The following is a 26,550-nucleotide window of genomic DNA, read 5'->3' on the forward strand; positions in this document are numbered from 1 at the left end:
ATAATTATGACAATATCAAAAGTTAGATTTATCAAATAGATTCCAATGTTACTTCTACTGAACCTCGTATAGTGTAATGGAGTGAGTCCATGTTGCCAAACCACCACTAAAATAGTTTCCATGAAATCTAATCTGACCTTATTTAATTCCATTTTAGTGGCATTAATCCTCATCAACAAGTTTATTTATATATATGTTCATCAATTGTTTTCAATTTTTTTTCTTGTAAATACATCTGAACTGTCTCCTCACCTCATGCTTGTGACGGAGTTGGCCGTTACCTCGTGCTTTGCTTAGTTTGATTTATCACCCTAGTGGAACCATATTAAATTAATATTCAAAAGCTTGAACAGAAACAGTAGGCTTTCAAGAACAGGTTATACAGTACCAGTCAAAAGTTTGGACACATCTACTCTTTCAAGGGTTTTTCTTAATTTTTTACTATGTTCTACATTGTAGAATAATAGAGAAGACATCAAAACTATGAAATAACACATGTAGTAACCAAAAAAGTGTTAAACAAATCAAAATATATTTTAGATTTTAGATTCTTCAAAGTAGCCACCCTTTGCCTTGATGACAGCTTTGCACACTCTTGGCATTCTCTCAACCAGCTTCACAAGGAATGTCTTTGTGAAGCTGGAGTGGGGGTGCCACAGGGTTGCCACAGGGTTCAATGGGGGTGCCACAGGGTTCAATTCTTGGGCCAACTCTTTTCTCTGTATACGTCAATGATGTCGCTCTTGCTGCTGGTGAGTCTCTGATCCACCTCTACGCAGACGACACCATTCTGTATACTTCTTTGGACACTGTGTTAGCTACCCTCCAGACGAGCTTCAGTGCCATACAACTCTCCTTCCGTGGCCTCCAACGGCTCTTAAATACAAGTAAAACTAAATGCATGCTCTTCAACCGATCGCTGCCTGCACCTGCCCGCCTGTCCAGCATCACTACTCTGGACAGTTCTGACTTAGAATATGTGGACAACTACAAATACCTAGGTGTCTGGTTAGACTGTAAGCTCTCCTTCCAGACTCACATCAAACATCTCCAATCCAAAGTTAAATCTAGAACTAGCTTCCTATTTCGCAACAAAGCATCCTTCACTCATGCTGCCAAACATACCCTCGTAAAACTGACCATCCAACCGATCCTCTACTTCGGCGATGTCATTTACAAAATAGCCTCCAATACCCTACTCAATAAACTGGATGCAGTCTATCACAGTGCCATCCGTTTTGTTTACCAAAGCCCCATATACTACCCACCACTGCGACCTGTACGCTCTCGTTGGCTGGCCCTCACTTCATACTCGTCGCCAAACCCACTGGCTCCAGGTCATCTACAAGACCCTGCTAGGTAAAGTCCCCCCCTATCTCAGCTCACTGGTCACCATAGCAGCACCCACCTGTAGCACGCGCTCCAGCAGGTATATCTCTCTGGTCACCCCCAAAGCCAATTCCTCCTTTGGCCATCTCTCCTTTCAGTTCTCTGCTGCCAATGACTGGAACGAACTACAAGAATCTCTGAAACTGGAAACACTTATCTCCCTCACTAGCTTTAAGCACCAGCTGTCAGAGCAGCTCACAGATCACTGCACCTGTACATGGCCCATCTATAATTTAGCCCAAACAACTACCTCTTCCCCTACTGTATTTATTTATTTTTTGCACCCCATTATTTCTATTTCTACTTTGCACTTTCTTCCACTACAAATCTACCATCCCAGTGTTTTACTTGCTATATTGTATTTACTTTGCCACCATGGCCTTTTTTGCCTTTACCTCCCTTATCTCACCTCATTTGCTCACATTGTATATAGACTTATTTTTGTACTGTATTAATGACTGTAAGTTTGTTTTACTCCATGTGTAACTCTGTGTTGTTGTATGTGTCGAACTGCTTTGCTTTATCTTGGCCAGGTCGCAATGGTAAATGAGAACTTGTTCTCAACTTGCCTACCTGGTTAAATAAAGGTGAAATAAAATATTTTAAAAAATGAGTTCCCACATATGCTGAGCACTTGTTAGCTGCTTTTCTTTCACTCTGCGGTCCAACTCATCCCAAACCATCTCAATTGGGTTGAGGTCGGGTGATTGTGGAGGCCAGGTCATCTGATGCAGCACTCCATCACTCTGCTTCTTGGTCAAAATAGCCCTTACACAGCCTGAAGGTGTGTTGGGTCATTGTCCTGTTGAAAAACAAATGATAGTCCCACTAAGCACAAATAACTTCATTTTAAGGGGTCCTTATTACATTGTAAATACAAGTATTGTCATTAATTGTAATAACTTAGTTACACTGTAATAACAACATACAACTGGATGTAATTGTAGTCTGTAATTAAAGAGGTGTAACAACGATTGCTTGTTTGTTACAAATGTGCAAGTTCTCTCTAAATTCATTGATTTACTGTTTCCTTTCTTCTTGGCTGCATTTGATTCAGTAACAACTGTCACAAGTTTGTCATCTCTAATGTACAGATGTACTGGGTGTCCAAAATTACAAAAGTTGGTGGCTCAATGGGCTTTAATTACCTACCCGTGAATTCATGTGTACGTTACCCATTATGACAACTTGAACCTCCTTGCCATCCAAGTGTGAGGATTAACACACCAGTACACCACAGAGTGCATGCAATATCTGCCTAAGTACAATGTAATTACTAGGTGTTACACTGGATTTAGCTAGTAAAAATGAAGTGTAGGGGTACTTGTAATTAAAGAGGAATATAAACACTAGGCTTTAGAACACTAGCTATCTGTAAATCGCCATATTGGCATTGTTGCATCACTGGCAGGATTTCCCAAAAATGTCTGAAAGGCCATGAACACTGCGTGCATTAATGAGCAGAATTTGCTGGTGTGAAACCATATATGAAAACATTATGCATATTTTGAAAACTGAGAAACAGCCTTTTCTAATATATGACATAAAATAGCACCACATCAATCAAATGGTAATCAGTCAAGAAAAAACACCTGTGAAAATGTGTATCTTATAAGAAAATCAATGTTTTTCCCCAAACAACTACCATTTACACAACTTCCTAATTAATATAGAGACAAACTTAGAGCATATCGAGTCTTCCTTATTTTGTAAGGATTGAAATCAGAATATTAATGCCTTTTACTGTGAATGAGTTACACGTTTTAGTGAATTGTAGTGTTTTAGAATTCTATGGAATAAACACTTTTTTTAAATGTGGATTGTATATTAACCACATCTGTAACAAAACATATTACAAATGGCATTTAATCTTACATATGATAAGGAAAGACGTACACTAGTAATATAATATTAATAAATCGCAAACTTTAATGAAATAACTTTGAGGGAAATAAATCAGCCTGAAAACACAAGTGCAAGTTACATAGAAAATTTGAATAATAAAGTCTGATTAGAATAAGGCAAATTACAAAAATGGCTTTTAGCTAATTAGCCAAGGTAAAAATCGAATCAGACTCTAGCCAGTTCAGTAATCTAGTTAGCTAATAATTATATTGGTTGTTGGTTTCGAGATCAGGGCTGCGGTCATTGCAAGTCATTTCAGGAAGTAAACTGAATTGATTTCTCATTTAAAAGCAGTGTGATTGAATGGAATTGTATTTCTACCATACTGAACCTTATTTCAAGTAATTCAGAGCTCAATTAAAGATTGTTTAAGATGATCAGTTGTAAAACATAGGAAGGGCTGTATTAGGATGTTTTCCATAGCTGACTGGTTTAGAGTTTCTGCTGATACTATGGCTCATTGGTCAGAATGCAATGAGGAGATGGAGATGAGGAATCCAAGTTTAGTATTTATTACACACAGTTGAACAGGAACACAGAGCACATTGGGGAGGGTTAAGAAGGGAGGTTGATTAGGGTTTAAGAGTTGGGGCTTGTCAGGCCATTAGGAAAGTTAAGTTGTGGAAGGATGTGGTGATCTGAAAGGGAAAATATTAGGAACACATCAACATAAAGGTGAATGAATTACAATGTAGTGCCAGGTGACTAGATTTTTATTTAACTCTTACTTAACTAGGCAAGTTACATAAGAACAAATTCTTATTTACAATGATGGCCTACCCTGGCAAACCTGGACGACGCTGGGCTAATTGTGCGCCGCCCTATGTTGTGTGCCTACTAGATAATGGGAAGGGGTTTGCTACAGCAACATAAAACTCCAAATTTAGGAGACTACCAGGATTAACATCAGGAGCAATAGCATTTAGCATAAACCGAGGGCATGAATATAAAGATTTTATTATATTTTTTGAAACTAGGCAAGTCAATTAAGAACAAATTCATATTTACAGTGACGGCTTACTACCTTGTTCAGGGGCAGAACGACAGATTTTTACCTTGTCAGCTCGGGGATTCGATCCAGAAACCTTTCGGTTAATGGCCTAAAGCTCTAATCACTAGGCTACCTACCGCCCCAAAAGGATTAACATAGGAGCAATAGCATTTAGCATAAACTGAGGGTATTAATATAAGGATTAACATAGGGCAAGTTAAAGGCAGCATTATATATATAGGATTTACTGCTACAATATCTACAAAGGCACTTATTTTCTCATGTCACACACAAAGGAAGGACGGAAGGAATCAGGCCGCCCCATGGCATCATCAAGCAATAACTATAACCCATGTAGAAGTATACTGCTTATATGGGAAATGAAAGGGTTGAAAAAAAGCAGAGGAGAGGTGATTTTGGAGAGGGAACAGGTGTGGAGGGAAGGGGCGAGGCCTAGGGGCATTAGGCAAAATTGTCCTGTAGGAGAGGCATGACCCTTCACAACAAGTTGATTTAGCCAAAGTCTATTATATTGACAAGATATTTGAGTGACCACTCTAACAATGGAAATATGTGTCCTCAAAGATGGAAGGCAGGGGAGGCAAGATCAGGTGGGGCCCTTTTATCCAATGAGAGAGCAGATACACCTGTGAACAACAGGCCATAGAGCTAGGTAGAGGACTCATATTAGTATCTGTGCCATTATAGTATCTGTGAGAGCATGGCCAGCGCCATTGAGGCTATCTCCATTTTAAACTAGTCAGTTGCATTCTTCATTGTTGACTACTTTAAAATGGTAGAAGCCCTCAATGGCAATGTCCATGGGTTGTATCCATGATTCGTCCTCTATCTATCTCTATGACAACAGGCACAACTCCGATATAAAGAAGTTTTTAAAAAGTTGCCAAAATGTGTGGATTCGCAACAACCTAACCATTACGAAACTTCTATTCCATCAAATAAGCCTCATGTAGCATATTAGCAATTCCAGTTTTTGTTGACCAAATTCGACACTCTCTCATTGACCTCCATACAAAAATTCCTCACTTCGTGGCTTATTTTCGTGGACAGCTTTTGGGCAGAGTAAACCTCTCACTTTGCCTCTTCTTGTCTGATTTAGCTGAACCTGCTGTGGTGCTGGGCTGGAATAAAAGCCTGCACACCATTTGGATGGGCTGTCCAGAACAGGAGTTGAAGGCCCCTGATATACTATTATTAACTGCCAGATGTCATTAAGCAGTTGAGTAAACTGTCATTATAAAACTGTTATTGTACATATTTGATACATTTTATCAGGGTCTTAGGAGGTTTGAATAGTAACTCTTGATCCAATACATTTTAAGGGTGCTTTAAACTACTCAGTCTGTGCTCGCAAAGTAGTTTTATCACCACAGACAGGAGTTTGCCTGAGACACCCCAGAGACTTGGCTCACATCAGCATTTTTTTTACGATTCAATCCATTCAAATGTCACAGCCAGTAAAAATCTAAATCTGGATATGAAATGTCACATGCTGTGGCAAGGATCCACAAAACAACCAAGCTTGGCTCGGATAATTCAGACCTTATTTTCCAGGTCACATATCTCGCTGTAAATCTATTACGGTGGTGGTCAATGTGAGGACCTCAAGGTCGACGAATAAGGTCAAAATAATGTGCTGGCCTGTATCGGATCTCTCTGTGTTCCACATTATAGGTATGAGGTCTTCACCTTTCAACATGTAGTGTGAAGTCAATGGAGGGATAAATGTAATATTAATCTCATACATTTACAAGGAGAAACACTTGGATCAAATGAGGAGCTGTTGTGTTTTTCAGCAAGCTCTACAGATCTTTTGACAAACATATTAAATGGCATAAACAGCAGAGTTGCAAAACGTAGTTAAAAATGTCACCCCCTGTCAGTGACCTTCTCATGGCCAATGGCCATGTTCCGAAACCGGAAGTCAGAAATACATTTTGGGATTGCTTTATGACCCTGCGTCATAGAGATGGTATCAAACCACATCTGCTGAGCTGTTCTTGAAACTCCAATTTGATCCCATACAGTCAAAGGCAGAGTTACAAGAAGCGTACCAAAGCAACAGGGCCTCGTTTCCCAGAGCTTTCGTAGTGTTAAGATCATCGTTAGAACCATGTTACGATGTATCTTTAGTAGGCGATTTGGTGACCTCATGGTGAAATCGCTGAGCGGTTACCTTCCTCTCCGGCAACTGAGTTAGGAAGGCCTTCTGTATCTTTGTAGAGACTGGGTGTATTGATACACCATCCAAAGTGTCATTAATAACTTCACCAAGCTCAAAGTGATATTCAATGTCTGCTTTTTTTTACCCATCTACCAATAGCTGCCATTCTTTGCGAGGCTTTGGAAAACCTCCCTGCTCTTTGTGGTTGAAATTCACTGCTCGACATACTGTAGGGACCTTACAGGTAATTGCAGGTGTGGGATACAGAGATGAGGTAGTCATTCAAAATGCATGTTAAACATTATTATAGCACACAAAATGAGTTATGTGACTTGCACATTTTCACTCCTGAACTTATTTAGGTTTTCCATACTTTTTGAAGGTACTATAAAATAGATTTTGAATTGTGTTTGGTTGTCAACGCAACCAAATATTGACATTTTAACGAGATATATATTTTGCTTGGGTAGCTCCATCTGTGCCACTGACTAAGTATGGCTCTAATTCCTGTTCGTCTACAAATGAATAATTCATATTGTTACAGGTTTTTAGTAAGTAATTTTTTTACATTTTGATGTTGGACATATAGCACGTTAGCACGTAGGGATTGGTGTCACCTCATTAGTCAGTATGTGTTACACCTGTGCTGGCTTGTCCATCTCGTTAGTCAGAAGGTGTTTCACATGTGCTAGCCTAAGCTATATGAAATTGTTTTAAGGTCATACCAAAGATCATTTTGCAATTTGAATTAGAATTGTAAGAGTCCTTGAAGTATTAAAAAAGAAAGAAAATAAATATATATATTCCTTCACTCTGCGGTCCAACTCATCCCAAACCATCTCAATTGGGTTGAGGTTGGGTGATTGTGGCGGCCAGGTCATCTGATGCAGCACTCCATCACTCTCCTTAGTAAAATAACCCTTAAACAGCCTGGAGATGTGTTTTGGGTCATTGTCCTGTTGAAAAACAAATGATAGTCCCACTAAGCACAAACCAGATGGAATGGCATATCACTGCAGAATGCTGTGGTAGCCATGTTGGTTAAATATGCCACACCATCAAACCTCCACCTCCATGCTTCACGATGGGAACCACACATGCAGAGATCTTCCATTCACCTACTCTGCATCTCACAAAGACACGGCGGTTGGAACCAAAAATCACACATTTAGACTCATCAGACCAAAGGACAGATTTCCCCTGGTCTAATGTCCATTGCTCGTGTTTCTTGGCCTAAGCAAGTCTCTTCTTATGATGTCCTTTAGTAGTGGTTTCTTTGCAGCAATTCAACCACGAAGGCCTAATTCACGTAATCTCCTCTGAACAGTTGATGTTGAAACGTGACTGTTACTTGAACTCTGTGAAGCATTTATTTGGGCTGCTATCTGGGGAGCAGTTAACTCTAATGAACTTATCCTCTGCAGCAGAGGTAACTCTGGGTTTTCCTTTCCTGTGGCGGTCCTCATGAGAGCCATTTTCATCACAGCGCTTGATGGTTTTTGCGACTGCACTTGAAGAAACTTTCAAAGTTCTTGAAATTTTCCGGATTGACTGACCTTCATGTCTTAAAGTACTGATGGACTGTCATTTCTCTTTGATATTTGAGCTGTTCTTGACATAATATGGACTTGCTCTTTTACCAAATAGGGCTGTCTTCTGTATACCAACCCTACTTTGTCCGCAACACAACTGATTGGCTCAAATGCATTAAGAAGGAAAGAAATTCCACAAATGAACTTTTAACAAGGTACACCTGTTAATTGAAATGCATTCCAGGTGACTACTGTACCTCATGAAGCTGGTTGAGAGAATGCCAAGGGTATGCAAAGCTGTCATCAAGGCAAAGGGTGGTTACTTTGAAGAATCTCAATATAAAATATATTTTGATTTGTTTAACACTTTTTTTGGTTACATGATTCCATGTGTTATTTCATAGTTTTGATGTCTTCATACATATATATATGTGTGTGTGTGTGTATTTAACTCCTTATTTTTCTTTACTTAACAGTCTCCGTATATAGTGTACTTCCATACATTTGTTTCAACTGGTACCTTCAGACGAGTCTTGTGAGGCCTGTGGGCGTCCTAGAGCGAAATAACCAACATGTAAGTATTTGTGAGAGTCTCACCTTTCCACATATTACTGTGTAGTCCAAACTGTTCGGACGCTACAGACAGAAGTTGGCAGATCAGCTGTACCGACATCTGAGGAGTCCCAGCCTGCTTATCGGGGTCGTAGAGCAAAATGGAGAACACCACCGCGTTCAAACCATTCGGATTCTACAGACTATTTTGTGAAAAGACCGATTTTCGGCATGTCTCTTGGTCTGAAAAACAACGCTCTAGCTCTGTCACCTTTCACCTCCAGATGAGGAAGTGCGACATCGGCAGATGCAGTGATTCAAATCAAATCAAATTTTATTGGTCACATACACATGGTTAGCAGATGTTAATGCGAGTGTAGCAAAATGCTTTTGCATCTAGTTCTGACAGTGCAGTAATATTTAACAAGTAATCTAACAATTCCCCAACAACTACGTAATACACACAAATCTAAAGGGGTGGAATAAGAATATGTACCACAATGGCCGAGCGGCTTGGTGCAATAGATGGTATAAGGTACAGTATATACATATGAGATGAGTAACGTAAGATATGTTAACATTATTAAAGTGGCATTGTTTAAAGTGACTAGTGATCCATTTATTAAAGTGGCCAGTGATTGGGTCTCTATGTAGGCAGCAGCCTCTCTGAGTTAGTGATGGCTGTTTAGCAGTCTGATGGCCTTGAGGTCGAAGCTGTTTTTCAGTCTCTCGGTCCCAGCTCTGATGCACCTGTATTGACCTCGCCTTCTGGATGGCAGCGGGGTGAACAGGCAGTGGCTCAGGTGGTTGTTGTCCTTGATTATCTTTTTGGCTTCCTGTGACATCGGGTGCTGTAGATGTCTTAGAGGGCAGGTACTTTGCCCCTGGTGATGTGTTGTGCATGATGGATCCCAGGAGAACTCCCTACTTTCCCCAATGCATAGCGCCAACTGTAAAGTTTGGTGGTGGAGCTAGGCCCTTTAGTTCCAGTGAAGGGAAAACTAAACACTACAACATACAATGACATTCTAGATGATTCTATGCTTCCAACTATGTGGCTACAGTTTGGGGAAGGCCCTTTCCTGTTTCAGCATGACAATGCCCCCGTGCAGAAAGCGAGGTCCAGACAGTAATGGTTTGTCGAGATTGGTGTTGAAGAACTTGACCGGCCTGCACAGAGCCCTGATCTCAACCCCATCTAACACCTTTGGGATGAATTGGAATTCTTTGCGAGCCAGTCCAAATCGCCCAACACCAGTTGCCAACCTCACTAATGCTCTTGTGGCTGAACGGAAGCAAGTCCACACAGCAATGTTCCATTATCTAGAAGAAAGCCTTCCCAGAAGAGTGAAGAATGTTATAGTAGCAAAGAGGGGAACAACCTCATATTAATGCCCACGATTTTGAAATGAGATGTTTGACGAGCAGGTGTCCACATACTTTTGATCATGTACAGTAGTGTCTGTGTTGAGCTACTTGTGCTATATCATGACTTACCTGAACCACCTATTGAGATGTGCCTTTTGTTAAGTAAATTAGGTGTTAAATGAGGTGAAAAGGAGCCTGGACTGCCACTTTAAGGGTGTTTCAAATTACTCAGTCTGTGCTAGCAAAGTAATTGTATCACCACAGACAGTTTGCCTGAGACAACCCAGGGCCTTGGCTCACATCAGCATTTTTTATTACATGATTCAACCGTTCAAATGTCACAGCCAGTAGAAATTTAAATCTGGATGTGAATTGTCAAATGTTGTGGCATGGATGCAAAAAACAACCAAGCTTGGCTCAGTTCATTCAGATCTTATTTTCCAGGCCACATATCTCACTGTAAATCTATTACGGTGTCAGCAATGTGAGGACCTCATGGTCGACGAATAAGGTCAAAACAATGTGCTGGCCTGTATCAGATCTCTCTGTGGTCTACAGTATAGGTATGAGGTCTTCACTCTTCAGCATGCAGTGTGAAGTCAATGGAGGGATAAATGTAATATTAATCTAATACATTTACAAGGAGAAACACTTGGATCAAATGGGGAGCTGTTGTGTTTTTCAGCAAGCTGTATAGATCTTTGGACCAACAAGCAGTCCAAATTATTACCCCCTGTCTGTAATCTTTTCCAAACATGGCCATGATCCAAACTGGGTGTCAGAAATACATGCAGCCTAAAGTAGTTTGGGATTTCTTCATGCTTCATGACCCTGCGTCATAGAGATAGTATCAAACCACATCTTCTGAACTGTTCTTGAAACTCCAATTTGATCCCATACAGTCGATGGCAGAGTTACCAAAGCCACAGATAATGTACAAGCACCACAGATAATGTACTAGCCCAATATGGACATGTTCAGAAATGGTTGTGTCAGAAATAATCCCAGCTTCCACAGCAATATATCTAAGTTAATTTGGCATTGCTTTATTGCTTCATCTCCAGATCTGCTTCCATTTGAGCCGTGCACCAGAGGATATGACCATATATGATGTAGATTGTAGGAAGACACGGTCAAGTCCATAACAGAGAACATAAATAAAACTGGGAATCCCATAACCTCCCTTCAGCTGCAGCTGTTGGAACACAACCATCTCTGGGGGAGCAGGGGACTCATTCTAGCCAAGCCTTTTGGAAGAGTCAGGACAAGTGACAGCCCAATCCACTAGATGGACCCACACAATTTATATATATTTATTATGATTATTATTTTACCTTTATTTAAATAAACAAATTATTATTTACAATGACGGCCTACCCCGGCCAAACCCAGACAATGCTGGGCCAATTGTGCGTTGCCCAATGGGACTCCCAATCACAGCCGGATGTGATGCAGCCTGCATTCAAACAGGTACTGTAGTGGCGCCTCTTGAGCTGTGATGCAGTGCCTTAGACTGCTGCACCACTCGGGAGCCAACGAGTCAATGTTTAGAAGTGAAACACTTCACATCAAGTCGCACAATTGGAAGACTGATTTAAATCATGGGAAAAATGGGAATCCTGATCCAGTCTGCATGTGAATGAGTTGAATACAAGGTGTTGAATAGAAGGTTGTCCAGTTTAACTGCTGCTTTGGTAATAGCCTCGACCTCTATGGCAGCTGTTATATCTGGGATGACTGAAGATCTGATGATGGAAGCCTCTGCTTTATAGTCCTGCAAATTATCCCATGAACAGGGCCATGTGATGAGGGACTTACAGTTGAAGTCGGAAGTTTACATACACCTTAGCCAAATACATTTAAAAACTCAGTTTTTCACAATTCCTGACATTTAATCCTAGTAATAATTCCGTGTCTTAGGTCAGTTAGGATCACCACTTTATTTTAAGAATGTGAAATGTCAGAATTATAGTAGAGAGAATGATTTATTTCAGCTTTTATTTCTTTCATCACATTCCCAGTGGGTGAGAAGTTTACATACACTCAATTAGTATTTAGTAGAATTGCCTTTAAATTGTTTAACTTGGGTCAAACATTCCGGGTAGGCTTCCACAAGCTACCCACAATAAGTTGGGTGAATTTTGGCCCATTCCTCCTGACAGAGCTGGTGTAACTCATTCAGGTTTGTAGGCCTCCTTGCTTGTACACACTTTTTTAGTTCTGCCCACTCATTTTCTATAGGATTGAGGTCAGGGCTTTGTGATGGCCACTCCAATAACTTGACTTTGTTGTCCTTAAGCCATTTTGCCACAACTTTGGAAGTATGCTTGGGGTCATTGTCCATTTGGAAGACCCATTTGGGACCAAGCTGAAACTTCCTGACTTATGTCCTGAGATGTTGTTTCAATATATCCAGATAATTTTCCTCCCTCATGATGCCATCTATTATGTGAAGTGCACCAGTCCGTCCTGCAGCAAAGCACCCCCACAACATGATGCAACATGCTTCACGGTTGGGATGGTGTTCTTCGGCTTGCAAGTCTCCCCCTTTTTCCTCCAAATATAACAATGGTCATTATAGCCAAACAGTTCCATTTTTGTTTCATCAGACCAGAGGACATTTCTCCAAAAAGTACGATCTTTGTCCGCATGTGCAGTTGCAAACCGTAGTCTGGCTTTTTTATGGCGGTTTTGGAGCCACCAGCTTCTTAAGAAGGCATTGTTCAATGCTCAATGTTTAATTAAAATCTTTCTAGGATCACATCTAAGGCAATATGACAACAATTTTGATTAAGCTTAGCAAATCAACTTGGATGGAGGTTCACAACACACTCACCTGCTTTTGTTTCTGAGAACCAGATAACGGATGTTTTACAGGGTCGTTAAATGTCACCAGTGTTCCAACTTCAGTTAATTATTTCTCAAGTATGCTTTAAGATACAAATGTCAAATATATGTCAACAACCCTTCCTCCAAAAGACCCTTCTAGGATTTGTATTTTATTAGGATCCCCACTAGCTGTTGCTAAAGTGGCATTGTGCTGTGAGATGTTGTTTCATTCGTTTTTTTAAAGCTAATTCACTGTAATTTGAGATGGAGTTCCAAGCGATCATGGCTCTATATAATACTGTGGGTTGCTTTGAATTCGTTTTGGATTTGGGGATGGTGAAGAGACCCCTGGTAACACTTACTTAAGTGTCATTAAAATCCCCTCAGAAATCATGGTATTTTTTTGTTCTGGTTGAGGAATCACCCCAACAGCATTCTAATAGCTACAATAATGTGGCACACAGACTGACTTTCTAGATAACCTTCCTTTCTCAAGTAGTTAAGGGTTCCTCTTTCAGAACCTATTCATAATTCACTTTCCTCTCCACATGTTGAACAGTAAATCTGTTCAACATCACAACATTGAAATGACATCAGTGTGGAACCAATGTGTCTGATCAACTTTACCTCACACTCCATGGTCCTGGGACAGGACCTTTCTCTTTAGGTCACATAGAATCATGATTCCAGAGTCTCTTATTTGTTGCATGCCACGTCATATTGCTATACCATATGATGCGGTTAGCTGATATGTTAAAGGGATAGTTCACCCAAAATGACAAACTTACACATTTGTTTCCTTACCCTGTAAGCAGTCTATGGACAAGGTATAACAGCAATCCTTTGGATTAGTTTCCCTGGCAGTGGCTGGCACCAATGTTCCCTCTAAGCTGCGCATGTGCACAGATGTTCAGTAGACTGCCACGCAGCTCCCCGGGACTGCTGTGCAGTAGGAATATCAGCCCACATATGAGTACAAAATGTGTACATTTCTAGACATCTAATGAAAAGCGTGTCAGGTAAGAGCTTTTTTTTGTCTTAAAGGGGCAGTGTTTCATTTAGAGACAGGCTTCAATAAGTTAAGTTGACAATAGGCAGATGGTAGCATAATTTGTCTGATTCTCTGTAATAATGTTATGGGATAGTAATGCATTTTATTTTGTAAAGTGGTTTCTTGCATCAAACAACACAATATTTTCAGTCATCTCCAGGATAATGTTAAGCCCTGAATGTTTTTTTCTGCAATGTAGTCAGCTTGGAGGGTGGCCATTGTGTGTAGCCTTTCCTGCAGTCAAATGACCAAATCGCCCTGTAGTGACCTCATGGGTGGAATGTTATTCATAATTTTTCATAATTTCATAATTAATCAACATTATTTTTTTAAACCCAATGAAAATCCTGTTTTTCTATTTAAAATGGTTTTATTATATTTCAGTCTTCTGTGATGTATATTAAGTGTAATATTGGGATGCAAACTGAAAATGTAATACATTTCAACTCTATATCTGACATGGTACAGGTGTCTTTTTTTAAGCTCATAACCATGTGTGTGAGGTGAATACTTTTGTTTCAACGTAGATTGGTTTAAGACTACCAAGAAACACTCTGTTTGACCCTGATTTAGCCCACTGCAATAAAAGGTTGTTAAGAACCACAGATGTCACAAAACCTGCAACTTAAAGTAATCTGACAGAGTGGATAACTGCTCACTGCTCCTTGACTGCCTTCTGACACCATGTATCTAGTCTGTGTTGACTGACTGTTTGACCTTCATTCCAACCTCTCCCACCACTGTAGATTATATTTATAGCCATCTCATAAAAGTCTGAAGCCTCTGCTATGTGTTATGCCTTCGCTATGCTGACAAAGCTATCTAACTAGTATTACATAATACATTAAAATGCTTTTTTCCTAAACGGGTATAGACTTGTTATTGCTTGTACAGCAGATGGGAATCTGAATCAGCCTGAAGTGTGTCCACTTGTCCTTCCGAATAGTTAGCTTTTTGGTGGCGCGACTGGGTAAGACGCTTCAGAAGGTTTTACAGTTGCCCATGGCTGCCAACCCTTCTAATTTAGAGTACCCTGCAGGCACAGCCCATGTGGAATTCCTGGTCTCCAGCAGCGTTTGGAACTGCCGATCTGCGGTTTACAAGGCCAAGTTCATCTCAGCCTATGCTGCCCTTCAGTCCTTAGAGTTTTTGACCCTCACTAAGACATGGACTACCCTTGAGAATACTGCCACTCTGACTGCTCTCTCTTCATCTGACTACATGTTCTCTCATATTCAGAGAGCATCTCGTTGTTGCGGTGGTGGCACAGGGCTACTAATTTCTGATAAGAGGAGATTTTCTCTTTTCCTTCTCTCTCTCTTGTCCATCTCCTCATTTTAATTCCATGCTCTCACTGTCACTTGTCCACTCAAGCTTAACCTCTATGGGCTAGGTGGGACGCTAGCGTGCCACCCGTGGTGCACTCCATCAACAGCAGGTGCATTTCAAGAGCGGCAAATTTGAATCCAAATAAATGTCAAAATTCAAATTTTTCAAACATACAACTATTTTACACCCTTTGAAAGATAAACATCTCCTTAATCTAACCACGTTTTACGATTTCAAAAAGGTTTTACGGCGAAAGCATAAATTTAGAGTATGTTAGGACAGTACATTTACAAGAGTTGTGTGTAATGTTTTGTCAAGTCAAAGACAGGGTCACCAAAACCATAAAACCAGCTAAAATGATGCACTAACCTTTTACAATCTCCATCAGATGACACTCCTAGGACATTATGTTAGACAATGCATGCATTTTTAGTTCTATCAAGTTCATATTTATATCCAAAAACAGCGTTTTACTATGGCATTGATGTTGAGGAAATCGTTTCCCTCCAATAACCGGCAGTCAAGTCAGCGTCACAAATTAAATAATTAAAATTAGAAAACATTGGTAAAATATTATATTGTCATTTAAAGAATTATAGATTTACATCTCTTGAACGCAATCAACTTGCCAGATTTAAAAATAACCTTACTGGGAAATCACACTTTGCAATAATCTGAGCACTGCGCCCAGAAAAATACGCGTTGCGATACAGACTAGACGTCATGTTGGGGAGATCTAAAATCGAAAATACTATGTAAATAATCCATTACCTTTGATTCTCTTCATCAGATGTCACTTCCAGGTATCACAGGTCCATAACGAATGTAGTTTTGTTCAAAAAAGCTCATCATTTATGTCCAAAAATCTCCGTCTTGTTAGCACATGATCTAAGCCAGCCGGACTTCTCGTCATGAACGAGGGGAAAAAATATATTTACGTTCGTTCAAACATGTCAAACGTTGTATAGCATAAATCATTAGGGCCTTTTTTAACCAGAACATGAATAATATTCAAGGTGGACGAATGCATACTCTTTTATAACGTATTGGAACGAGGGTACCCAACATGAACTCGCGCGCCAGGTGTCTAATGGGACATCATCGTTCCATGGCTCTTGTTCGGTCAGATCTCCCTCCAGAAGACTCAAAACACTTTGTAAAGGCTGGTGACATCTAGTGGAAGCAATAGGAAGTGCCAAAATATTCCTCAGCCCCTGTGTTTTTCAATGGGATAGGTTTAAAGGTAATACAACACATCAGGTATCCACTTCCTGTCAGAAAATGTCTCAGGGTTTTGCCTGCCAAATGAGTTCTGTTATACTCACAGACACCATTCAAACAGTTTTAGAAACTTTAGAGTGTTTTCTATCCATATATAATAAGTATATGCATATTCTAGTTACTGGGTAGGATTAGTAACCAGATTAAATCGGGTACATTTTTTTTATCCAGACGTGCAAATGCTGCCCCCTAGCCCTAACAGGTTAACATTGTTGTCATCTACCACCCACCAGGTGCCCTGGAAGAGTTCATCAAGAAGCTTGACACCTTGATAAGCTAATGGCTCACCACTCATCGTACTGGGCAACTTCAACCTCAGTGCTGCGGTAATTCTAACACAATTCTCTTTGCCTTTTATAGCTGCTAAAGCCACTTTCTCTCACTCTAAATTTCTACATTTGCCTCTAACCCTAGGATAATCTTTGCCACCTTCTCCTCCCTCTTTAATCCACCTCCCCTCCCCCCTCTCTGCAGATTACTTTGCCAATCACTTTGAAAAGAAGGTTGACGAAATTCACTCCTCATTCACTGAGCGTTTTGTGTCCACTAGTCCCACTCACTTAGAATTAACCTACGCCTTGACCTATTTTTACCTTCTCTCTCCAGATGAAATCCTGCAACTAGTGATGTTTGGTAGCCTGACAACCTGCCCGCTTTCCCATCCCTTCCTCCATTTTAGTAATTTAGCAGACACAGTAACTCTTTATCCACAATATAGTAGGGGGTGTAAAGCCATAACACTACGTTTTTCCAGAAGCAGACTATGACCAATAATGTCAAAAGCAGCACTGACATCTAACAAAACAGCCCCCACAATCTTTTTCTAATAATTTTCTCTCAGCCAATCATCAGTCATTTGTGTAAGTGCTGTGCTTGTTGAATATCCTTCCCAATAAGCACGCTGAAAGTCTGTTGTCAATTCGTTTACTGTAAAATAGCATTGTGTCTGGTAAAAAACATTATTTTTCCCAAAAGTTTACTAAGGGTTGGTAAGAATATGTTTGTTTGGCTATTTGAGACAGTAAAGGGGCCTTTACTATTCTTAGGTAGCAGAATGACTTTTGCTTCCCTCCAAGCCTGGGGGCACACACTTTCTAGTGGGCTTAAATTGATTGCATCCTACCTGGCAGGTCTCTCCTACCAGGTGGCGTGGATCTGTGTCTGCACAACATGCTCTCACTACTGGTGTCCCCTAGGGCTTGCTTCTAGGCACTCTCCTTTTTTGTCTTTACACCAAGTCACTTGGCTCAGTCATATCCTCTCATGGTCTCTCCTATCATTGCTATGCGGATGACACTCAATTGCCTTCCCTCCCCCCTTCTGACAGCCAGGTGGCGACACACATCTCTGAGTGCCTGCAGATATCTTAGCTTGGATGTTGGCCCACCACCTCAAGCTCAACATCGACAAGATGAAACTGATTTTCCTCCTGGGGGAAGGCCTGCCCGCTCCAAGACCTCTCCATCGTGGTTGCCAACTCCACAGTGTCCCACTCCTAGAGTGTAAAGAACCTTGGCTTGACCCTGGACAACACCCTGTCGTTCTCCTCAAACATCAAAGCAGTGACTTGAGCTGTTCCACATATTTGTATAGTTTGGTCAGACATTAGACTACTTTCCAATCTCAGTCCTCCACACACAGTATGAGACCAGATGAATTCCTCCACCTCTAATGGTCCTTTCTCACCAAGTCAAACAACTCTGTTGGTGTGAAAAGGCCTAAAGAAGGAAGTGTATAACCTCTATTATACTTACAGTATAGCCTACCTATAAAACACCCGAAATTATCAATCTTCAAGCTTCCATAATAAAGTGAGACAGGAGACTGAGCTTTGTAATCGACATACAGTATGTTTATTCATTTTTCTATTTAGAAGTTTTTGTTTCATACATTTCCCTCTGAAACAACTGTTTTTAAAAACAGTCATACAGTGACCGAATTTTCTTTTTAATTACTTGAGAAAAATAAATGGGTGATTATAGAAATCCTACTTAAAGACATGATGTCTGTGATTGATGAATTTCCTGTGGGAATATGGACAGATACAGTGCCTTCAGGAAGTATTCACACCCCTTGACTTTTTCCACATTTTGTTGTGTAACAAAGTGGGATTCAATTTTAATTTTTCTGTCAACAATCTACACAAAATAGAGCGTTGGTATGGCTTCTCTCCTGTGAGTTCTCTGGTGTGTCTTTAGTTTGTTCGACTGACTGAAACCCTTCCCACAAACAGAGCAGTGGGAAGACTTCTCTCCTGTGTCAGTTAGCTGGTGCGTGTTTAGTTTCCTTGGTGTCTGAAATCTGTTCCCACATTGACCACACAGGTATGTTTTCTTTCTTTTGAGAGTCTGCTGGTGTGATTTCAGGTGAGTTGGACAAATAAAATTGTCTCTGCAATCTGAACAGGGGTGGGGTCTACAAGTGTGCCTTCTCAACTCCTCTGGCTCATAGAAACTAGTGAGGCAGTGATGGTGTTTTCCGTCTTGAGTTCCTATGTCTTTGTGGTTTATGGTTTCCTGATGCTGTGGAATTGAGCTCACTGTCTGTACTGTACCTGTGTGGCTCAGTTGGTAGAGCATGGTGTTTGCAACGCCGGGATTGTGGGTTCGTTTCCACGGGGGACCAGTACGGAGAATTTTTTTTAATGAAATGTATGCATTCACTACTGTAAATTGCTCTGGATAAGAGTGTCTGCTAAATGACTAAAATGTAAAACGTAATGTAAATGGGATATGGACAGATATGGGGTTAAAATCAGAGTGTTACACTAGGAAGCAAGCTAGATATACTCAGGCTTTTATAAAGCCAGTTAGCTTCACATTCCATGTCAAGCTTAATCTGTACTACGACGGTGGATGCGCTAGTCCAATGTTAAACTCTTCATTGAGACAGTCCTGAAACATCAATCCGTGGGCGAGTTGGTGCCGAATACAAATATCATGCAAATTCAGCAAGTTATCATTTCTGAAGATGATTATTTATTTATGTGATTAGTGATTCATTTACGACCGTCCCTCATTTTAAGGTTAACCCTGTTACGTAAACTGAACTCTCGTTTTAAAATGGTGAAACTATTCCTTTTTGGAAAGAAGAGGAGGGCGCTCAATCAACATGAGTTGAGGTGCAATCTAAAAAATAAATCATCATTGCAAAGGAAAATCATAACACTGGCACTTCCCTTTGTGGGATTATTCTGATGAAGGCCAATGTAAACTGAAATCAAAGGCCCATCCAACTGAATCGTTCTGGAGCCGGGTACGGATGGATTAAAAAAAGGAGGTAAAACAAAAAAATGTAAAGGTGAGTTTCACAAACAGGGTGAGTTTCACAATGTACTGGAATAGTTTAGTTAATAAATAATCCATCCCCTAGGTCTATGCTAATAATGTTAACTGATTAGAAGAAAGCAATTTCTTGCACATGCTGTTTTTATTTTATTTTGGGTCGATAGTGCCATCTATTGGTTGAATGGAGCTACTAAATCCATTGCATTCATCACAACTTCAATTACTGCATAGAACGTGTTAGATCAGGGATGGGCAACTGGTGGCCCGCGTAAGCACATGGATTGATTTGCACAGCGTATAGGTTCAGAGAGAGAACGTTGGACACACCTACTCATTCCAGGGTTTTTCTTTATTATTACTACACTGCTCCAAAAAATAAAGGGAACACTTAAACAACACAATGTAACTCCAAGTCAATCACACTTCTGTGAAATCAAACTGTCCACTTAGGAAGCAACACTGATTGACAATAAATTTCACATGCTGTTGTGCAAATAGAATAGACAACAGGTGGAAATCATAGGCAATTAGCAAGACCCCCCCAATAAAGGAGTGGTTCTGCAGGTGGGGACCACAGACCACTTCTCAGTTCCTGCTTCCTGGCTGATGTTTTGGTCACTTTTGAATTCTGGCGGTGCTTTCACTCTAGTGGTAGCATGAGACGGAGTCTACAACCCACACAAGTGGCTCAGGTAGTGCAGCTCATCCAGGATGACACATCAATGCGACCTGTGGCAAGAAGGTTTGCTGTGTCTGTCAGCGTAGTGTCCAGAGCATGGAGGCGCTACCAGGAGACAGGCCAGTACATCAGGAGACGTGGAGGAGGCCGTAGGAGGGCAACAACCCAGCAGCAGGACAGCTACCTCCGCCTTTGTGCAAGGAGGAGCAGGAGAAGCACTGCCAGAGCCCTGCAAAATGACCTCCAGCATAAACTACGGATAAGTCAACTGCTGAAGACAAGAACTACACCTGGCAACAGGAAGTGCGTCACGAGGCTGGGACCAGCCTGCATGCCAACGATAGGATGAGTAAGTTTAAACCATGCTCATCCTCCCTCTGACAGGCCAGCAGTGAGCAGGAACTATCTCTGTCAGAGTATATAAGGGAGAACAAAGGATGTGACGCTCTCTTCGCTGTTTTGCCCTGCATGGTGTTACAGTGAGACCGTATATACGAACATCATATTTACCATTCAAGTGTTTGCATTAATTAAAGTACAAAGAAAACAGGAGTTACTCTTTGCTAAATAATTTGTTCTAATACCAGATTCGAATTGATGCGACACGACAACCTGGACTACAATAAAGCTTTGCTGAAATGAAAGGGTTTGTTGAATAAGACAATTACAAGTGTTTAACCTTCCCAGCTCCTTCAGATCTACAAACACCAACATTACAATGGGGTCTAGTTGAACTTAGTTTCTGGACCGGACCATAGTTGTATTCCAACTGTCAGTTATGAGGAGAATGTGTTTGAGTGTGTCTGTTGGTCATGGGAAGAACACTCCTGTGGTCCTTGCAGCTCCATGGCTGGGGGTGGAGGGGGTCTGGGAGGGGGATCTGGGTCTGAAGAGAACCAGGGGGCTGGGAGCGGGTCTGGGGCTGGAGGGAGGGGAGAGGGTACTACAGGACCCCCCCCAGTCAATAACACAGTCAACACAGTCAAATTCTATTTTATTCATGCGTGTGTTTATATATAGTAAAAATCACATATAGAATTTAATGGTAGGTTGTCGTTATAGGTGATATATGTGTGTTTGTCCTGAACTTTGTTGCTGTTTTTAAATAATGTGAGAGCTCTGAGGAGTATATAACTTGCCTAAATATTCTGAAATAACTTAAAAACTTTTGTAAGATAGGCAAGCATGAGATAGGCATGGTCTAACTGACAACCAAAAACACACAACCAAAAACACATATCTAAGTTTAGCTTTCTTAATTAACCTGAAAATGAGTAGTTATCTCTGGTTGGTTATCAAAGTTGTCACGACTTCCGCCGAAGTTGGTTCCTCTCCTTGATCGGGCGGCGCTCGGCGGTCGACGTCGCCGGTCTTCTAGCCATCGCCGATCCACTTTTCATTTTCCATTGGTTTTGTCTTTGTTTCCCACACACCTGGTTTTCATTCCCCAATTACCGGTCATGTATTTAACCCTCTGTTTTCCCCATGTATTTGTGTGTGATTGTTTATTGCCAAGGTCGGTATGTTTCCGGCAGTTTTTTTTTCCGGGTGCTGTTTGTAACCGTTATTGTTCGCACATTGGTATTGTTACTTTGTGCTATTTTCTTAAGTAAAGTGCATTGTTCACTCATCTCTGCTCTCCTGCGCCTGACTTCATGCACCAGCTACACCCACCGCCTGACAAAAGTTGATAAATGATGCTACTTTGTAGTATACCCTTCTGTTGAGTAAGGTTTCTCATGTATTTACCTGCAAACTACGGTTTCATGGAAAAACAACCCAGCAAATATATTATGAAGGTAACACATTGCTAACCAAAAGGAGCGTCTGACTGGTTGAATTGAGATACTGAAAGTTAGCTCATTAAGTATTGATTTATGCAGGTAGAAATTGAATACATTTCTGGAGGAATATACACTTTAATTAAAATGTGATCCTCATGTCAGATTTCACTCTTTAGTGCACTTTCCTATGAGAATATTGTGAATGTACTTTAGGTTTCACAGACTAAAGGGAAAAAACTCAATATTAGTTAGATATGTAGTTGCCCAGCTTGGTGTCACGACTTCTGCAAAAGTCGATTCCCCTCCTTGTTCGGGCGGTGCTCGGCGGGCGACGTCACCGGTCTTCTAGCCATCATTGATCCATTTTTCATTTTCCATTGGTTTTGTCTTGTCTTCCTACACACCTGGTTCCAATCCCATTCATTACATGTTGTGTATTTAACTGTTGAATATTTTATCAACGTTTATGATGAGTATTTCTGTAAACTGATGTGGCTCTCTGCAAAATCACTGGAAGTTTTGGTGGCAAAACATTTTCTAAACATCACGCGCCAATGTAAAATGAGGGTTTTGGATATAAATATGAACTTTATCAAACAAAACATGCATGTATTGTGTAACATTGAGTCCTGGGAGTGTCATCTGATGAAGATCATCAAAGGTTAGTAATTAATTTTAGCTGTATTTCTGGTTTTTGTGACGCCTCTCCTTAATTGGAAAATGGCTGTTTGGCTTTTCTTGTTTAGGTGATGTCCTAACATAATCTACTGTTTTGCTTTCGCCGTAAAGCCTTTTTGAAATCGGACACTGTGGTTAGATTAACGAGAATCTTATCTTTAAAATGATGTATAATACTTGTATGTGTGAGAAATTTGAATTATGAGATTTTTGTTTTTTTAATTTGGCGCTGTGCTATTTCACTGGCCGTGTTAAGGGGTCACTAAGAGGCTAAGAAGCTCAGCTCGGCGGACCGAAACTATGATGTGGGGGACCGGGAGCTGTTGGCTGTCAAAGCTTTGAAGGCATGGAGACATTGGCTTAAGGGGGCTAAACACCCCTTTCTCATCTGGACTGACCACCGCAATCTGGAGTACATCCAGGCAGTGAGGAGACTGAATCTTCGCCAGGCAAGGTGGGGCCATGTTTTTCACCCGTTTTGTTTACCCTCTTTTACAGACCAGGCTCCCAGAACGTTAAGGCAAGCGCACTATCCCGGCTGTATGACACAGAGACACGCCTCTTGTTTGGTGGCGCTGGTAGTGTGGGAGCTGGACGCGGACATTGAGCGGGCGTCACGTGCAGAGCCCGCTCCCCCTCAGTGTCGTCTGTACATTCCGTCTGCTGTCCGCGACCGGCTGATCTATTGGGCCCACACGTCACCCTCTGGTCATCATGGGATCGGTCGGACGGTGCGCTGTCTTAGTGGGAAGTACGGGTGGCCCAATTTAGTTAAGGACGTGAGGGTTTGTTTCCTCCTGCTCAGTGTGCGCCCAGTGCAAGGCTTCTAGACACCTGCCCAGAGGTAAGTTACAACCCTTACACGTTCCACAACGGCCGTGGTCGCACCTGTCGGTGGATTTCCTAACCGATCTTCCACCTTCACACGCCCCTCCATCCTCGCCCCGCCAAACTGCCCTTGTGCCCCCCCCAAAAAATTATTGGGGCTGCCTCTCAGGTTCCCTTACCAGCCGTGTTCCCCAGTCCTCGCCAGATTTCCTCCGCTGCTTGGTCCTGTTGTGGTGGGTAGTTCTGTCACAAGTGTCGTTGAAGTGATGAGACCAAGGCGCAGCAGGTACCGGAATACTCATACTTTAATTTATTATATAGAGTGAGTAACGGGGAAAACAAGAAACAGAAACGACAGCTAACAGATTTGCAGGCTAACATAACGCAGTGCAAATACAACTACCCACAAAAACCCAAACCAAACACACACCTATATATAGGACTCTCAATCATAGGCAACTAGCAACACCTGCCTCCAACTGAGAGTCCAACACCCAAACCTAAACATAGAAAAACTAAACTAGACAGAACGTAGAAAACATACAAAACACAAACCCTCTGCCACGTCCTGACCAAAACTAATACAATTACTCCCTCTGCTGGTCAGGACGTGACACATACATTGCTGTCATACCTTGTCCATAGACTGCTTACTGGGTAAGGAAACCTGTGTAATTTTGCAATTTGGGTGAACTATCCTAAACATCAATCCAGGCGTTCTGAGATCTGGCATTCATCTGCAATGTAGTCAGCATGGAGGGTGGCCATTGTGTGTAGCCTTTCCTGCAGTCAAATGACCAAATCGCCGTGTAGTGACCTCATGGGTGGAATGTTATTTATAATTTTTCATAATTACATACAGTTCAAGTAGAAAATTTACATACACTTAGGTTGGAGTCTTTAAAACTCGTTTTTCAACCACTCCACACATTTCTTGTTAACAAACTATAGTTTTGGCAAGACGGTTAGGATATGCATGACACAAGTAATTTTTCCAACAATTGTTTGCAGACAGATTATTTCACTTATAACTCACTGTATCACAATTCCAGTGGGTCAGAAGTTTACATACACTAAGTTGAGCTTTGAAAAATCAGGAAAATTATGTCATGGCTTTAGTAGCTTCTGATAGGCTAATTGACATCATTTGAGTCAATTGGAGGTGTCCCTGTGGATGTATTTCAAGGCATACCTTCAAACTCAGTGCCTCTTTGCTTGACATCAATGGAAAATCAAAAGAAATCAGCCAAGACCTCAGAAAAAAATTATAGAACTCCACATGTCTGGTTCATTCAGCAATTTCCAAACACCTGAAGGTACCACGTTGATCTGTACAAACAATAGTGTGCAAGTATAAACACTATGGGACCATGCAGCCGTCATACCGCTCAGGAAGGAGACGCGTTCTGTCTCCTAGAGATGAACGTACTTTGGTGTGAAAAGTGCAAATCAATCCCAGAACAACAGCAAAGGACCTTGTGAAGATGCTGGAAAAACAGAGACAAAAGTATCTATATCCACAGTAAAACGACTCCTATATCAACATACCCTGAAAGGCCGCTCAGCAAGGAAGAAGCCACTGCTCCAAAACCGCCATAAAAAAAGCCAGACTACGGTTTGCAACTGCACATGGGGACAAAGATCGTTCTTTTTGGAGAAATGTCCTCTGGTCTGATGAAACAAAAATTGAACTGTTTGGCCATAATTGCCATCGTTATGTTTGGAGGAGAAAGTGGAGGCTAGCAAGGCGAAGAACACCATCCCAATTGTGAAGCACGGGGGTGACAGCATCATGTTGTGGAGGTGCTTTGCTGCAGGAGGGACTGGTGCACTTCACAAAATAGATGGCATCATGATGGAGGAAAATTATGTGGATATATTGAAGCAACATCTCAAGAAATCAGTCAGGAAGTTTCAGCTTGGTCGCAAATGGGTCTTTCAAATAGACAATGACCCCAAGCATACTTCCAAAGTTATAGCAAAATGGCTTAAGGACAACAAAGTCAAGTTATTGGAGTGGCCATCACAAAGCCCTGACCTCAATCCAATAGAAAATGAGTGGGCAGAACTGAAAAAGCATGTGCGAGCAAGGAGGCCTACAAACCTGACTCAGTTACACCAGCATTGTCAGGAGGAATGGGCCAAAATTCACCCAACTTATTGTGGGAAGCGTGTGGAAGGCTACCCGGAACATTTGCCCCAAGTTAAACAATTTAAAGGCAATGCTACAAAATACTAATTGAGTGTATGTAAACTTCTGACCCACTGGTAATGTGATGAAAGAAATAAAAGCTGAAATAAATCATTCTCTCTACTATTATTCTGACATTTCACATTCTTAAAATAAAGTGGTGATCCTAACTGACCTAAGACACGGAATTATTACTAGGATTAAATGTCAGGAATTGTGAAAAACTGAGTTTAAATGTATTTGGCTAAGGTGTATGTAAACTTCCGACTTCAACTGTATGTAATAGCTAGCTAGTACTTGCAACAGTATATTATATTAGGGGTTTTAACCGGTTCAGGGAACAGAACCAAAAAACGGAAAATAACGTAATTTTCACAGGAACAGAAACAGAGCAATGTATTTTGCCTGTTGATGTATATTACCTGCTTTATAATGTGTATTACTGTGTTCATGATGTATATTACTGTGTTTATAATGTTTGTTGCTGTGTTTGTGTATTACCCTGTTTATAATGTGTATTTCTGTGATTGTAATGTGTATTACCGTAATTCCACCACTAGCGGGCTAATCATTACGGAAGTGTATATATGCCAAAAAATCTATTTGTAATCCAAATTGGAAAATTTGGCACATAATATCAGTTAAATACAGAAATATACTCACATAATTGTTTCAGATGCGCTATTAACAT

The 26,550-nt window shown here is 41.0% G+C and overlaps 1 long non-coding RNA gene across 1 annotated transcript; it reads left to right on the forward strand.

Annotated features, from left to right (window-relative positions):
- Nucleotides 1–13,660: 13,660 nt before the first annotated feature.
- On the forward strand, nt 13,661–18,513 carry LOC106564196 (uncharacterized). The gene is made up of 3 exons (XR_001319427.2): nt 13,661–13,770; nt 16,646–16,738; nt 17,740–18,513. It is a non-coding gene; the product is annotated as an uncharacterized lncRNA (long non-coding RNA).
- Nucleotides 18,514–26,550: the final 8,037 nt, after the last annotated feature.

The sequence above is a fragment of the Salmo salar genome, chromosome ssa12, assembly GCF_905237065.1.
Source record: "Salmo salar chromosome ssa12, Ssal_v3.1, whole genome shotgun sequence".
Taxonomy (NCBI): domain Eukaryota; kingdom Metazoa; phylum Chordata; class Actinopteri; order Salmoniformes; family Salmonidae; genus Salmo; species Salmo salar.